Source organism: Salmo trutta, chromosome 20 (genome assembly GCF_901001165.1).
Source record: "Salmo trutta chromosome 20, fSalTru1.1, whole genome shotgun sequence".
NCBI lineage: Eukaryota > Metazoa > Chordata > Actinopteri > Salmoniformes > Salmonidae > Salmo > Salmo trutta.
The window spans coordinates 10,341,105-10,357,491 of NC_042976.1; the positions used below are offsets into that span (position 1 = coordinate 10,341,105).

General features: G+C 43.7%; 1 pseudogene; it reads right to left on the minus strand.

Annotated features, from left to right (window-relative positions):
* LOC115156288 (glycosyltransferase-like domain-containing protein 1) overlaps positions 1-16,387 on the minus strand; it is a 60,468-nt pseudogene that overhangs the window by 242 nt on the left and 43,839 nt on the right.

The window sequence follows — 16,387 nt, forward strand, 5'->3', positions numbered from 1 at the left end:
ATGCAAATCTGATTAAAGGAACAAGCACAGCTATGGTGTTAAACATCAGGTCCAATTTCTGTGCTTTATTTTGCAGATTTACATCTTGAACATTTTAAATACAACACATTTCTAGAGATAATACAATTAGAGAATTAAATGTCTTGCAATCTAATGGTGTATTATAACATACTGGGAATACATGGTAATATTTAAGGATACACTAAAGCCTCGGGGCACATTCGATAGCAGCCACAATGAACATCTTATAGCCTGCAATATAAAACGGTATCATTTAGTTTCCCGTTCGAAAGCATTGGCTTAAAACCAACAAGTAATACAGTGGCTCTACATTTGGGACCCGGTTCTATACATAACCATTTGGGCACCAGTTCTATACATAACCATTTTGTCAGAAATCCATTTGCTAAAAAAACGAGTTCTGGTCTTGCCAATGACGGACAAAAGTTGGTTTGCTCTGTCCCCAAAATTGGAAAGTGAACACAATATCTGGCACTAATAATTGCATGAGCCTAACAGCGATGTCAAAATGGGTCCCATTGTGTCTTTGTTGACATTGGTTATTTTCATGCACAGTTTTGTATAAATAAAGCCCCATATACTAGCTGGGAATATCCAGAGGAAAGAAAGCATCCAGACGAGGCTAGCACATTTCCCAGAACCGCATTTCCCCATTGTCAAAATGATGTGGAGAGAAAAGCCGCTCTTTCAGTGGACCCATCAATGTTAACTCACATCATACGCAATGTTACAGGACGTTAAAAACCAAATAGAGGACCTAAAAGCCATACAAATGGTTTTCAAATGTGAATAACTTCTTTTTTAAACGTTCATCTCCTGAAATAACTTGGAGATAGAGAAGACAATTGGTATGTATGGTAATGATATGGTATGTATGGTAATGATACGGTAATGACATGCTATGGTATAGTATGGGAATGAAATGCTATGGTAATGGCATAGTATGGAAGGGTATGGTATTGGTATAGTATGGTAGGGTATGGTAATGGCATAGTATGGAAGGGTATGGTAATGGTATAGTATGGTAGGGTATGGTAATGGGATAGTATGGTAGGGTATGATAATGGTATGATAATGGTATAGTATGGAAGGGTATAGTATGGTAGGGTATGGTAATCATATGGTAATGGTATAGTATGGAAGAGTATGATAATGATAAGTTATGGTATAGTAGGGTATGGTATGGTAATACTATGGTAGGGTATGGTATAGTATAGCAATGGTATGGTGTGTTATAGTATGGTATGGTATGGTATAGTACAGTATGCTACATAGAGCTTCCCATTACTTTCACTGAACATATCTGAACCCTACTGACCAGTGCATAAACCTGCCCATTTAAATATTTTGTAGAATGTGCATCAATATTTGATGACACCTCAATTTCACTCCTTTCCATCACTTTTGTACATCATTCCTCATGCAACAGACATACATTTTTAAACATGGGATTAGTTCTTCAGAGTTTCATTTCATGTTAAGACTAAAATGGAAGGGCAAAAGCTCCTCACACATCTAGGCCCATGCAGTAAACACACCCTGTAGTCTGCTTTCTAAAATGTTCCAAACCAGGTAACAGCTAGTAATAACTAGCTAGGTACTAATAGTTTACAGACTATTTAATGATGGTCTTATTAACATGAATAGTCTTATTCTTGCATCCTAACATGTTTGGCAGGCAAGAGTTTGTCCTATGTTTAATGAGAGGAACTACTTTTCGGCCTTGTATGAAAGGGGTTTACGCTTTCTGATAGTCGAATAGCCTTCGCCTGCATTCCAAAGAATGGCATGGCTAATCAAGCTAATTTAAAGGTAGCAAGACAATGGCCTCGTGGTCTATGACAGCGAAATCTATGAAACCGATTATTAAGGTCAGTTCCGTTTCAGTGGCGTTGTGTGTAAAGTGGGCATGGTTATGGTTGACAGGCTTTCTTCCTAAAATAGAATTAGCTGACAATTTTGCTGGGCTAAATGACTTATTCACTTCAGGGCATGAATATGCGTCTGCTCACATTGCTAGCGCATAATTAATCAGATTAGGCCAAATGAAAGAATAATGAGGACTAAAACACACCTCTGGTCGGGCAATATGACTGGACTACTCTTTTCTCTGATTGTGCTCTTGTTAATCCTGAAGAAGAATGTGGAAATGAAAAATGTGTCAAACTATTTTCCAGCTTTGAATGCCACAGTATGTGAAGCTGATAACATTAAACATCTATTCTGAATCCCTTACTGACTTGAAAAGGAACGTAATGGAATGGAACACTCTCAACGAGCACCGATATCTATTTTGTTTACTTTCGGTAAGCCAATTTGATCATATTGATCCATTCAATGTGTGTGTTTTTCCTGTGTTGTCTAAAACACACGCTCGCAAACACACAGAACGCTCACACCACCACCACCACCACCGCATCCACAAGGTTCACCATCAATGGAGCTCAGTGGGTGGACTTGTGTGTCTCAGATCCCCCTGGTTTGGTAAGTGGAGAAGATCACTGTACACGACTCCCCCAGACGGACATTCCTGCCTCAAAGTCAGAATAGTATTTTTCACAACCATAATTAGCAAGTGGCTTCATTATTGCACACAGCCAAGCTTCTACGTGTTTTCCTCGCTCTCTCGAAGACAGATTCCCATATTGCTACACATAGCATACATAGGTCCATGGGAAAGGTACACTATCTGTTAGATGGGAGTTTGTGCTGTAGGCAGAAGGATATAGCCAGCATGGTGTTCTCTAAGATCACAAGCCTCCTCCTCCTTACTGAAGTAGCACTCCTCTACTCTGGCTCCTGTTCCACCTTGGCTGTAGGCTGGATCTGACCAAACCCTTCAGTGTTAATGAACCATCTCAATTGTATTCATGTAGACAACATGTCAATTTCAAACAAATGTTTCCTTCACATGAAAACTACCTTTCATTCATTCATTCAGTAGTTCATATTTTGTTATTATTACAAAACTTTTCTTCCGCAAAGATGTCTGAATGTGGAGGGAGAGAGGGAGAGAAAGATAGATAAAGAGAGAGAGAGATAAAGAGTGAAAGGTAGAGAGATAAAAAGATCAAGAAAGAGAGAGAAATAAAGACAGAGAGAGAAAGAGAGAGAGAGAGAGATGAAGACAGAGATAAAGATAAAGAGAGAAAGAGAGAGAGAGATAGAAAGAGAGATCGAGATAAAGAGAAGAGGGATATAGATAGGGAGAGAGAGATAAAGATAAATAGTGATAGAGAGCGAGATAAAGATAAAGAGAGAGATAGAGATAAAGAGAGATAGAGAGAACGAGATCAAGAGAGAGATATAGATAGAGAAATAGAGATAGAGATAGAGAGATCGAGATCAAGAGAGAGATATAGATAGAGAGACAGAGAGAGAAATAGAGATAAAGAGAGAGAGAGAGATCGAGATCAAGAGAGAGATATAGATAGAGAGACAGAGAGAGAAATAGAGATAAAGAGAGATAGAGAGATCGAGATCAAGAGAGAGATATAGATAGACAGAGAGAGAAATAGAGATAAAGAGAGAGAGAGAGCGAGAGACATTATTTGATCTACTTTCATTTAATTAAGTAAAATGCCTGAGTAGACTAATCGGCTTTGTTCAGTTGCTCACTTTGTGAACTCTTTATAACGGATTAGATTCCTACATAAAGACTTCAGTTTAATGGAGGGTAAACTAAATAACATAATGCAACAAAATGCATGTCTGAGACAGCCTTAACCCTTCACCTGCTAAAATGACCAATCACATCGAAAGCCATCGAAAGCCAGAACATAACACCTTGGCTGCACAAATGTATACTACACCGCCAACAGTGATCTCTGTCTCTCTCTCTCTCTGTCAGTTTGTTAATTCCTCCACCTGGTGCACCACACCACCATGAACGGAGTAGAACTTTAAAACAGTTTTAAACCCAAACATCCACTGCTGCTTTGAAAATGAGTGTCATCGCCGAACCAGAGCTCACTAAATGTTTTACTTGTAGAAAGGCGTGTGTGTGTGTGTACCTGGCACGTCGGTGAAGGTCTCCCCCAGGACAGACAGTTGAAAGGCCAGGCCTCTCTCTTTCAGCTTGAACAGAGTCTTGAAGAAGAGCTCGGGGTTTTTGTTGTGTTCCCTTCAACCGCAATTCAGGGCCTTTCGATGGTGCCGAGTATACCACACAAACACGACAGGCTCTGCTCTGGTGTGCGCCAGGTACCCGAAGGCTTTGGGATTTATACGCACACGCACGCACACACACACACACACACACACACACACACACACACACACACACACACAGAGGTACTAGACAGGCCAGGTTACACAAGCCAAGGCTGAAAGAGAGAAAGATCATAACACTCCCTAGAGGACTCTTGACTGTGGTATCGGTGTGGTGCACCAGGTGGAGGAATTAACAAGCTGACAGAGAGAGAGACAGAGATCACTGTTGGCTCAGAGAGAAGCCCTGTTGGCCTGGGAGGAACTGATCCTAGTTAACACAGGTGCTGTGCTCAGCTGGGGAGCAGATGTCATGCTGTGAAAGTCACTCACCTCCATGCTAATCTGAAGGATGGAACAGGGACTAAAGTCAACTGAGCTAACAGGAGTGTCTGCTCACTCTCATTAACAACCTCCTTTAGAGACTAACAGGAGTGTCTGCTCATTCTCATTAACAACCTCCTTTAGAGACTAACAGGAGTGTCTGCTCACTCTCATTAACAACCTCCTTTAGAGACTAACAGGAGTGTCTGCTCATTCTCATTAACAACCTCCTTTAGAGACTAACAGGAGTGTCTGCTCATTCTCATTAACAACCTCCTTTAGAGACTAACAGGAGTGTCTGCTAATTAACAACCTCCTTTAGAGACTAACAGGAGTGTCTGCTCACTCTCATTAACAACCTCCTTTAGAGACTAACAGGAGTGTCTGCTCATTCTCATTAACAACCTCCTTTAGAGACTAACAGGAGTGTCTGCTAATTAACAACCTCCTTTAGAGACTAACAGGAGTGTCTGCTCATTCTAATTATCAACCTCCTTTAGAGACTAACAGGAGTGTCTGCTAATCAACAACCTCCTTTAGAGACTAACAGGAGTGTCTGCTCATTCTAATTAACAACCTCCTTTAGAGACTAACAGGAGTGTCTGCTCATTCTAATTATCAACCTCCTTTAGAGACTAACAGGAGTGTCTGCTAATTAACAACCTCCTTTAGAGACTAACAGGAGTGTCTGCTCATTCTCATTAACAACCTCCTTTAGAGACTAACAGGAGTGTCTGCTCATTCTCATTAACAACCTCCTTTAGAGACTAACAGGAGTGTCTGCTAATTAACAACCTTTAGAGACTAACAGGAGTGTCTGCTCACTCTCATTAACAACCTCCTTTAGAGACTAACAGGAGTGTCTGCTCATTCTCATTAACAACCTCCTTTAGAGACTAACAGGAGTGTCTGCTAATTAACAACCTCCTTTAGAGACTAACAGGAGTGTCTGCTCATTCTAATTATCAACCTCCTTTAGAGACTAACAGGAGTGTCTGCTAATCAACAACCTCCTTTAGAGACTAACAGGAGTGTCTGCTCATTCTAATTAACAACCTCCTTTAGAGACTAACAGGAGTGTCTGCTCATTCTAATTATCAACCTCCTTTAGAGACTAACAGGAGTGTCTGCTAATTAACAACCTCCTTTAGAGACTAACAGGAGTGTCTGCTCATTCTCATTAACAACCTCCTTTAGAGACTAACAGGAGTGTCTGCTCATTCTCATTAACAACCTCCTTTAGAGACTAACAGGAGTGTCTGCTAATTAACAACCTCCTTTAGAGACTAACAGGAGTGTCTGCTCACTCTCATTAACAACCTCCTTTAGAGACTAACAGGAGTGTCTGCTCATTCTCATTAACAACCTCCTTTAGAGAATACAAAACAGATAATGGGTGAAACAGTGAAGGTCCAGTAGAGTAGGCTTTTCACCTCACTTTCATTTACTGTTTGTCAACAGTATAAACTCTAGAAAATGTATGAATGTTGACTACATGCAAATAGCTGTATGACCCTGTGGATGTATGACCCTGTGGCTATATGACCCTGTGGCTGTATACCCTGTGGCTGCATGACCCTGTGACTGTATGACCCTGTGGCTGTATGACCCTGTGGCTGTATGACCCTGTGGATATATGACCCTGTGCATCTCTACTAGCTCACCTCTGAAGCTGTAGAGCGGGGGTCTGTGAGACTGCCTGAGACTACCAGGTTGTGACTCGGCCGTCGCCCTGGATGTGAAAAAAACAATGTAGGTCCTGGTTCTCTCTGGTCACTAAACCTCCCATGGCCCTCATCTCAACCAAGAGGAGGGATATGAGGGTAGAATGGTCCCTGTAGCCAACTGTTATGTGTTATATATAATATCACTTTTTAATAGTCCCTGCAGCTTCTCTCCACTGACAATCACTGTGTGTTGAGTATTGTGGAGTAAAATGGCTGCCATGCATTAATCTACCATTGAAGACACACATCAGTGATAGTTGATGTTCAAGGTTTTTGAGTTGCCAGGTGGTGAGGGTAGGTACCAACACATCTGCTGATCCTCAAAACTGGAGCTCCCCAGGGGTGCGTGTTCAGTCCCCTCCTGTACTCCCTGTTCACCCACGACTGCATGGTCAGGCACGACTCCAACACCATTATTAAGTTTGCTGACGACACAACAGTGGTAGGCCTGATACCGACAACGACGAGACAGCCTATAGGGAGGAGGTCAGAGACCTCAGGAAGTCCAGGATCCAGTTGCAAAGGGAGGTGTTTAGTCCCAGGTTCCTTAGCTTAGTGATGAGCTTTGAGGGTACTATGGTGTTGAACGCTGAGCTGAGGTCAATGAATAGCATTCTCACATAGGTGTTCCTTTTGTCCAGGTGGGAAAGGGCAGTGTGGAGTGCAATAGAGATTGCATCATCTGTGGATCTGTTTGGGCGGTATGCAAATTGGAGTGGGTCTAGGGTTTCTGGGATAATGGTGTTGATGTGAACCATACCAGCCTTTCAAAGCACTTCATGGCTACAGACGTGAGTGCTACGGGTCGGTAGTCATTTAGGCAGGTTGCCTTTGTGTTCTTGGGCACAGGGACTAAGGTGGTCTGCTTGAAGCATGTTGGTATTACAGACTCAATCAGGGACATGTTGAAAATGTCAGTGAAGACACCTGCCAGTTGGTCAGCACATGCCCGGAGCACACGTCCTGGTAATCCGTCTGGCCCTGCAGTCTTGTGTATGTAGACCTGTTTAAAGGTCTTTCTCACATCGGCTACGGAGAGCGTGATCACACAGTCGTCCGAAACAGCTGATGCTCTCATGCATGCCTCAGTGTTGCTTGCCTCGAAGCGAGCATAGAAGTGATTTAGCTCGTCTGGTAGGCTCGTGTCACTGGGCAGCTCGCGGCTGTGCTTCCCTTTGTAGTCCGTAATAGTTTGCAAGCCCTGCTACATCCGACGAGTGTCGGAGCCGGTGTAGTATGATACAATCTTAGCCCTGTATTGACGCTTTGCCTGTTTGATGGTTCGTCGCAGGGCATAGCGGGATTTCTTGTAAGCTTCCGGGTTAAAGTCCAGCACCTTGAAAGCGGCAGCTCTACCCTTTAGCTCAGTGCGAATGTTGCCTGTAATCCATGGCTTCTGGTTGGGGTATGTAAGTACAGTCACTGTGGGGACGATGTCCTCAATGCACTTATTGATAAAGCCAGTGACTGATGTGGTGTATTCCTTAATGTCATCGGAAGAATCCCGGAACATGTTCCAGTCTGTGATAGCAAAACAGTCCTGTAGTTTAGCATCTACTTCATCTGACCATTTTTTTATAGACCGAGTAACTGGTGCTTCCTGCTTTAATTTTTGCTTGTAAGCAGGAATCAGGAGGATAGAGTTGTGGTCGGATTTACCAAATGGAGGGCGAGGGAGAGCTTTGTACGTGTCTCTGTGTGTGGAGTAGAGGTGATCTAGAATTGTTTTCCCTCTGGTTGCACATTAACATGTTGATAGAGATTTGGTAGAACTGATTTAAGTTTCCCTGCATTAAAGTCTCCGGCCACTAGGAGCGCCACCTCTGGGTGAGTGGTTTCCTGTTTGCTTATTTCCTTATACAGCTGGCTGCATGAATAATTGGTCGGATTTACCAAATGGAGGGTGAGGGAGAGCTTTGTACATGTCTCTGTGTGTGGAGTAGAGGTGATCTAGAATTTTTTTCCCTCTGGTTGCACATTTAACATGTTGATAGAGATTTGGTAGAACTGATTTATGTTTCCCTGCATTAATGTCTCCGGCCACTAGGCGCACCGCCTCTGGGTGAGTGGTTTCCTGTTTGCTTATTTCCTTATACAGCTGGCTGAGTAAATAAACAGCCATGAAAAGTATAGCTGAGAACTCTCTAGGCAAGTACATAGACAGGGCTCTAACTCCTCTAGCTCCACAATGAAATAGGGTGCAGGCCAGGCAACAGGCTGTTAGCCAGCCTGCCAGCTTAGTGGAGTCTGCCACTAGCACAGTTAGCGTAGTCAGCTCAGCTTTCCCCATTGAGACCGTGTCTGTGCCTCGATCTAGGTTGGGCAAAATTAAAAATGGCGGTGTTCGCTTCAGTAATCTTACTAGTATAAAGACCTCCTCCATTCCTGCCATTATTGAAAGAGATTGTGATACTTCACATCTCAAAATTGGGTTACTTAATGTTAGATCCCTCACTTCCAAGGCAGTTATAGTCAATGAACTAATCACTGATCATAATCTTGATGTGATTGGCCTGACTGAAACATGGCTTAAGCCTGATGAATTTACTGTGTTAAATGAGGCCTCACCCCCTGGTTACACTAGTGACCATACCCCCCGTGCATCCGGCAAAGGCGGAGGTGTTGCTAACATTTACGATAGCAAATTTCAATTTACAAAAAAAAAAACAATGACGTTTTCGTCTTTTGAGCTTCTAGTCATGAAATCTATGCAGCCTACTCAATCACTTTTTATAGCTACTGTTTACAGGCCTCCTGGGCCATATGCAGTGTTCCTTACTGAGTTCCCTGAATTCCTATCGGATCTTGTAGTCATAGCAGATAATATTCTAATTTTTGGTGACTTTAACATTCACATGGAAAAGTCCACAGACCCACTCCAAAAGGCTTTCGGAGCCATCATCGACTCAGTGGGTTTTGTCCAACATGTCTCTGGACCTACTCACTGCCACAGTCATACTCTGGACCTAGTTTTGTCCCATGGAATAAATGTTGTGGATCTTAATGTTTTTCCTCATAATCCTGGATTATCGGACCACCATTTTATTGCGTTTACAATTGCAACAAATAATCTGCTCAGACCCCAACCAAGGAAGATTAAAAGTCGTGCTATAAATTCTCAGACAACCCAAAGATTCCTTGATGCCCTTCCAGACTCCCTCTGCCTACCCAAGGACGTCAGAGGACAAGAATCAGTTAACCACCTAACCGAGGAACTCAATTCAACCTTGCGCAATACCCTAGATGCAGTTGCACCCCTAAAAATTAAAAACATCTGTCATAAGAAACTAGCTCCCTGGTATACAGAAAATACACGAGCTCTGAAGCAAGCTTCCAGAAAATTGGAACGGAAATGGCGCCACACTAAACTGGAAGTCTTCCGACTAGCTTGGAAAGACAGTACCGCGCAGTATCGAAGAGCCCTCACTGCTGCACGATCATCCTATTTTTCCAACTTAATTGAGGAAAATAAGAACAATCCGAAATTTCTTTTTGACACTGTCGCAAAGCTAACTAAAAAGCAGCATTCGCAAATGGAGGATGGCTTTCACTTCAGCAGTAATAAATTTATGAACTTCTTTGAGGAAAAGATCATGATCATTAGAAAGCAAATTACGGACTCCTCTTTAAATCTGGGTATTCCTCCAGGGCTCCATTGTCCAGAGTCTGCACAACTCTGCCAGGACCTAGGATCAAGGGAGATACTAAAGTGTTTTAGTACTATATCTCTTGACATAATGATGAAAATAATCATGGCCTCCAAACCCTCAAGCTGCATACTGGACCCTATTCCAACTAAACTACTGAAAGAGCTGCTTCCTGTGCTTGGCCCTCCTATGTTGAACATAATAAACGGCTCTCTATCCACCGGATGTGTACCAAGCTCACTAAAAGTGGCAGTAATAAAGCCTCTCTTGAAAAAGCCGAATCTTGACCCAGAAATTATAAAAAACTATCGGCCTATATCGAATCTTCCATTCCTCTCAAAATTTTTTGAAAAAGTTGTTGCGCAGCAACTCACTGCCTTCCTGAAGACAAACAATGTATACGAAACGCTTCAGTCTGGTTTTAGACCCCATCATAGCACTGAGACTGCACTTGTGAAGGTGGTAAATGACCTTTTAATGACGTCAGACCGAGGCTCTGCATCTGTCCTCATGCTCCTAGATCTTAGTGCCGCTTTTGATACCATCGATCACCACATTCTTTTGGAGAGATTGGAAACCCAAATTGGTCTACATGGACAAGTTCTGGCCTGGTTTAGATCTTGTCTGTCGGAAAGATATCAGTTTGTCTCTGTGAATGGTTCGTCCTCTGACAAATCAATTGTAAATTTCGGTGTTCCTCAAGGTTCCGTTCTAGGACCACTATTGTTTTCACTATATATTTTACCTCTTGGGGATGTCATTCGAAAACAATGTTAAATTTCACTGCTATGCGGACGACACACAGCTGTACATTTCAATGAAACATGGTGAAGCCCCAAAATTGCCCTCGCTAGAAGCCTGTGTTTCAGACATAAGGAAGTGGATGGCTGCAAATTTTCTACTTTTAAACTCGGACAAAACAGAGATGCTTGTCCTAGGTCCCAAGAAACAAAGAGATCTTCTGTTGAATCTGACAATTAATCTGGATGGTTGTACAGTCGTCTCAAATAAAACTGTGAAGGACCTCGGCGTTACTCTGGACCCTGATCTCTCTTTTGAAGAACATATCAAGACTGCTTCAAGGACAGCTTTTTTCCATTTACGTAACATTGCAAAAATCAGAAACTTTCTGTCCAAAAATGACGCAGAAAAATTAATCCATGCTTTTGTTACTTCTAGGCTCGACTACTGCAATGCTCTACTTTCCGGCTACCCGGATAAAGCACTAAACAAACTTCAGTTAGTGCTAAATACGGCTGCTAGAATCCTGACTAGAACCAAAAAATTTGATCATATTACTCCAGTGCTAGCCTCCCTACACTGGCTTCCTGTTAAGGCAAGGGCTGATTTCAAGGTTTTACTGCTAACCTACAAAGCATTACATGGGCTTGCTCCTACCTATCTTTCTGATTTGGTCCTGCCGTACATACCTACACGTACGCTACGGTCACAAGACGCAGGCCTCCTAATTGTCCCTAGAATTTCTAAGCAAACGGCTGGAGGTAGGGCTTTCTCCTATAGAGCTCCATTTTTATGGAATGGTCTGCCTACCCATGTGAGAGACGCAGACTCAGTCTCAACCTTTAAGTCTTTACTGAAGACTTATCTCTTCAGTAGGTCCTATGATTAAGTGTAGTCTGGCCCAGGAGTGTGAAGGTGAACGGAAAGGCTGGAGCAACGAACCGCCCTTGCTGTCTCTGCCTTGTCGGTTCCCCTCTTCCCACTGGGATTCTCTGCCTCTAACCCTTTTACAGGGGCTGAGTCACTGACTTACTGGTGTTCTTCCATGCCGTCCATGGGAGGGGTGCGTCACTTGAGTAGGTTGAGCCACTGACGTGGTCTTCCTGTCTGGGTTGGCGCCCCCCCCTTTGGTTGTGCCGTGGCGGACATCTTTGTGGGCTATACTCGGCCTTGTCTTCGGACGGTAAGTTGGTGGTTGTAGATATCCCTCTAGTGGTGTGGGGGCTGTGCTTTGGCAAAGTGGGTGGGGTTATATCCTGCCTGTTTGGCCCTGTCCGGGGGTATCATCGGATGGGGCCACAGTGTCTTCTGATCCCTCCTGTCTCAGCCTCCAGTATTTATGCTGCAGTAGTTTATGTGTCGGGGGCTAGGGTCAGTCTGTTACATCTGGAGTATTCTCTTGTCTTATCCGGTGTCCTGTGTGAATGTAAATATGCTCTCTCTAATTCTCTCTTTCTCTCTTTCTTTCTTTCTCTCGGAGGACCTGAGCCCTAGGACCATGCCTCAGGACTACCTGGCATGATGACTCCTTGCTGTCCCCAGTCCACCTGGCCATGCTGCTGCTCCAGTTTCAACTGTTCTGCCTGCGGCTACGGAACCCTGACCTGTTCACCGGACGTGCTTGTTGCACCCTCGACAATTACTATGATTATTATTATTTGACCATGCTGGTCATTTACGAACATTTTAACATCTTGACCATGTTCTGTTATAATATCCACCCGGCACAGCCAGAAGAGGACTGGCCACCCCTCATAGCCTGGTTCCTCTCTAGGTTTCTTCCTAGGTTTTTGGCCTTTCTCAGGAGTTTTTCCTAGGGAGTTTTTCCCAGCCACCGTGCTTCTTTCACATGCATTGCTTGCTGTTTGGGGTTTTAGGCTGGGTTTCTGTACAGCACTTTGAGATTTCAGCTGATGTACGAAGGGCTATATAAATAAATTTGATTTGATTTGAAGTAGTGTGGCCTGCAATTTATCACAATATACTCTACTTCAGGCGAGAAAAATCTAGAGACTTCCTTAGATTCCGTGCACCAGCTGTTGTTTACAAATATGCACAGACCACCCCCCCTCGTCTTACCGGAGTGTGCTGTTCTATCCTGCCGGTGCAGAGTGTATCCCACTAGCTGAATATCCATGTCGTCATTCAGCCACGATTCCGTGAAACCTAGGATATTACAGTTTTTGATGTCCCGTTGGTAGGATATTGTTGTTTGTTGTTCGTAGCTTATGCCTGCCCATACCACAACCCCACTGCCACCATGGGGCACTCTGTTCGGCAAAACCGCTCGCCAACACAATGCCATACATCTTGTCTGCCATCTGCCCAGTACAGATGAAACCGGGATCATTTAAGAGCACACTTCTCCAGCTTTCCAGTGGCCATCAAAGGTGAGCATTTGCCCAAGTCGGTTATGAAGCCGAATTGCAGTCAAGTCGAGACCAGGTGAGGACAACGAGCACGCAGACGAGCTTCCCTGAGATGGTTTCTGACAGTTTCGGCAGATTTTATTTGGTTGTGCAAACCCACAGTTTCATCAGCTGTCCGAGTGGCTGGTCTCAGACAATCCCGCAGGTAAAGAAGCCAGATGTGGAGGTCCTGGGCTGGCATGGTTACACATGGTCTGCTGTTGTGAGGCCAGTTGAACGAACAGCCAAATTCTCTAAAATGACTTAAGGCGGCTTACAGCAGAGAAATAAACATTACATTTTCTGGCAACAGCTCTGGTGAACATTCCTGTACTCAGCATGTCAATTGCACGCTCCCTCAAAATTTGAGACATCTGTGGCATTGTATTGGGTAACAAAACTGCAAATATTAAAGTGGCCTTTTATTGCCCCCAGCACAAGGTTGCCCGCAGCACACCTCTGCACTAGTGTCCCCCTCTGTAGGACGATGAGTCTGTGGTAACAATACTCTCTGCACTAGCGTCCCCCTCTGTAGGACGATGAGTCTGTGATAACAATGCTCTCTGCACTAGCGTCCCCCTCTGTAGGACGATGAGTCTGTGGTAACAATACTCTCTGCACTAGCGTCCCCCTCTGTAGGACAATGAGTCTGTGGTAACAATACTCTCTGCACTAGCGTCCCCCTCTGTAGGACGATGAGTCTGTGATAACAATACTCTCTGCACTAGCGTCCCCCTCTGTAAGACAATGAGTCTGTGATGACAATGCTGTCTGCACTGACTGTCAGGAAGAGTCTCTCTTCTCTCTCAAACACACAGGCACACATAGGGACACACACACCTCTGCAGTGCAAGCCGTGACTCCCCACTAATGACCTAGATCTGTTAATGAGGACTGTTAACCCCCAGCGATAGTCAACCAAGTCGGAGGGAGCCGTCATCCCACTGATTAGAGGGAGAGTGACAAACAAAGGCTATGTGAAGGATGAAGGATTGGATTGAAAACAATCAAAAGATAACTATTGTAAAATAAACACTACATGAAAAGGGGGGGACGAACACGCCCTCTTTCAAATTGACGTGGCTGTAATGGAGTGGGTTGAGAGTTTCACGTTCCTTGGTGTCCACATCATCAACAAACTATTATGGTCCAAACACACCAAGACAGCCGTGAAGAGGGCACAACAATACCTTTTCCCCCTCAGGGGATAGAAAAGATTTGGCATGGGTCCCCAGATCCTCAAAAAGATCTACAGCTGCACCATCGAGAGCATCCTGACCGGTTCCATTACTGCCTGGTATGTTCACCGGTTGAGAATTTGACCGTAAGGTGATACAGAGGGTAGTGCGTATGGCCCAGTACATCACTGGGGCCAAGCTTCCTACCATCCAGCACCTATATACCAGGCAGTGTCAGAGGAAGGCCCAACAAATTGTCAAACACTCCAGTCACCCAAGTCATAGACTGTTCTCTCTGCAACTGCACGGCAAGCGGTACCAGAGCGCCAAGTCTAGGTCCAAAAGGGTCTTTAACAGCTTCTACCCCCAAGCCATAAGATTGCTGAACAATTTGCATTGACACCCAACCCCCTTCGTTTTTACACTGCTGCTACTCGCTGTATATTATCTTGGCATAGTCACTTTAACCCTACCTACCAATTACTGGTACCTCCTGTATATAGCCTGTTATTATTATTTTATTGTATTAGTTTTACTTTTTACTTTACTTTATTTAGTAAATATTTTACTATATGTATAAGCTGGAAGTAGAAGCCTACGTTTTGTCCATTAGTTTACTACAGTAGTTGCCTATTACCACAACAGATAACCTATGACCTCAACAGATATGAGGTAAGTACATATTCGTTGCTCCCATTAGCTTATTACAACTTCTTAAGTTTACAGCTCCTACTTAAAAACACGCGCCCACGCATAGTGTACTATACAAAACATCAGGAACACTTGCTCTTTCCATGACAGACTGACCATGTGAAAGCTATGATCCCTTATTGAGGTCAGTCGTTAAATCCACTTCAATCAGTGTAGATGAAGGGGATTGCATTTAACACAGGTTAAATAATGATTTTTAAGCCTTGAGACATTATAGACATGGATTGTGTATGTGTGCCATTCAGAGGGTGAATGGGCAAGACAAAATATATAAGTGCCTTTAAACGGGGTATGGTAGTAGGTGCCAGGCACACTGGCTTGTATCAAGAATTGCAACACTGCAGGGTTTTTCACGCTCAAGAATGTGTATCAAGAATTGTCCACCACCCAATGGACATCAAGCCAACTTTACGCAACTGTGGGAAGCATGGGAGTCAACATGGGCCAGCATCCCTGTGGAACACTTTAAAATCCATGCCTTGATTAAGGCTGTTCTGAGGGCAAAAGGGGGTCCAACTCAATATTAGGAAGGTGTTCCTAATGTTTGGTATACTCACTGTATGTATATGCAGTGCCTTCCGGAAGTATTCACACACTTTTTCCACATTTTGTTACGTTACAGCCTTATTCCAAAATGGATTAAATAAATTAAAATCTTAGCAATCTACACACAATACCCCATAATTACAAAGTGAAAAGTTTATTTAATTTTTTTTGCAAATGTATTAAAAACTAAACAGAAATACCTTATTTACATAAGTATTCAGACCCTTTGCTAAGAGACTCACAATTGAGCTCAGGTGCATCCTGTTTCCATTGATCATCCTTCAGATGTTTCTACAACTTGATTGGAGTCCACCTGTGGTAAATTCAATTGATTGGACATGATTTGGAAAGGCACACACCTGTCTATGTAAGGTCCCACAGTTGACAGTGCATGTCAGAGCAAAAACCAAGCCATGAGTTCGAAGGAATTGTCCGTAGACTAGTCAGGATCAAGGCAAAGATGAACGGAGCAAAGTACAGAGAGATCCTTGATGAAAACGTGCTCCAGAGCGCTCAGGACCTCAGACTGGGGCGAAGGTTCACTTTCCAACAGGACAACAACCCTAAAGACACAGCCAAAACAACGAGTGGCTTCGGGACAAGGTTCACCTTCCAACAGGACAACAACCCTAAGCACACAGCCAAAACAACGAGTGGCTTCGGCACAAGTCTCTAAATGTCCTTGAGTGGCCCAGCCAGAGCCTGGACTTGAACTCGATTGAAAATCTCTGGAGACCTGAAAATAGCTGTGCAGCAACGCTCCCCATCCAACCTGACAGAGCTTGAGAGTATCTGTAAAGTAGAATGGGAGAAACTCCCCAAATACAGGTGTGCCAAGCTTGTAGGGTCATACCCAAGAAGACTCGATGCTGTAA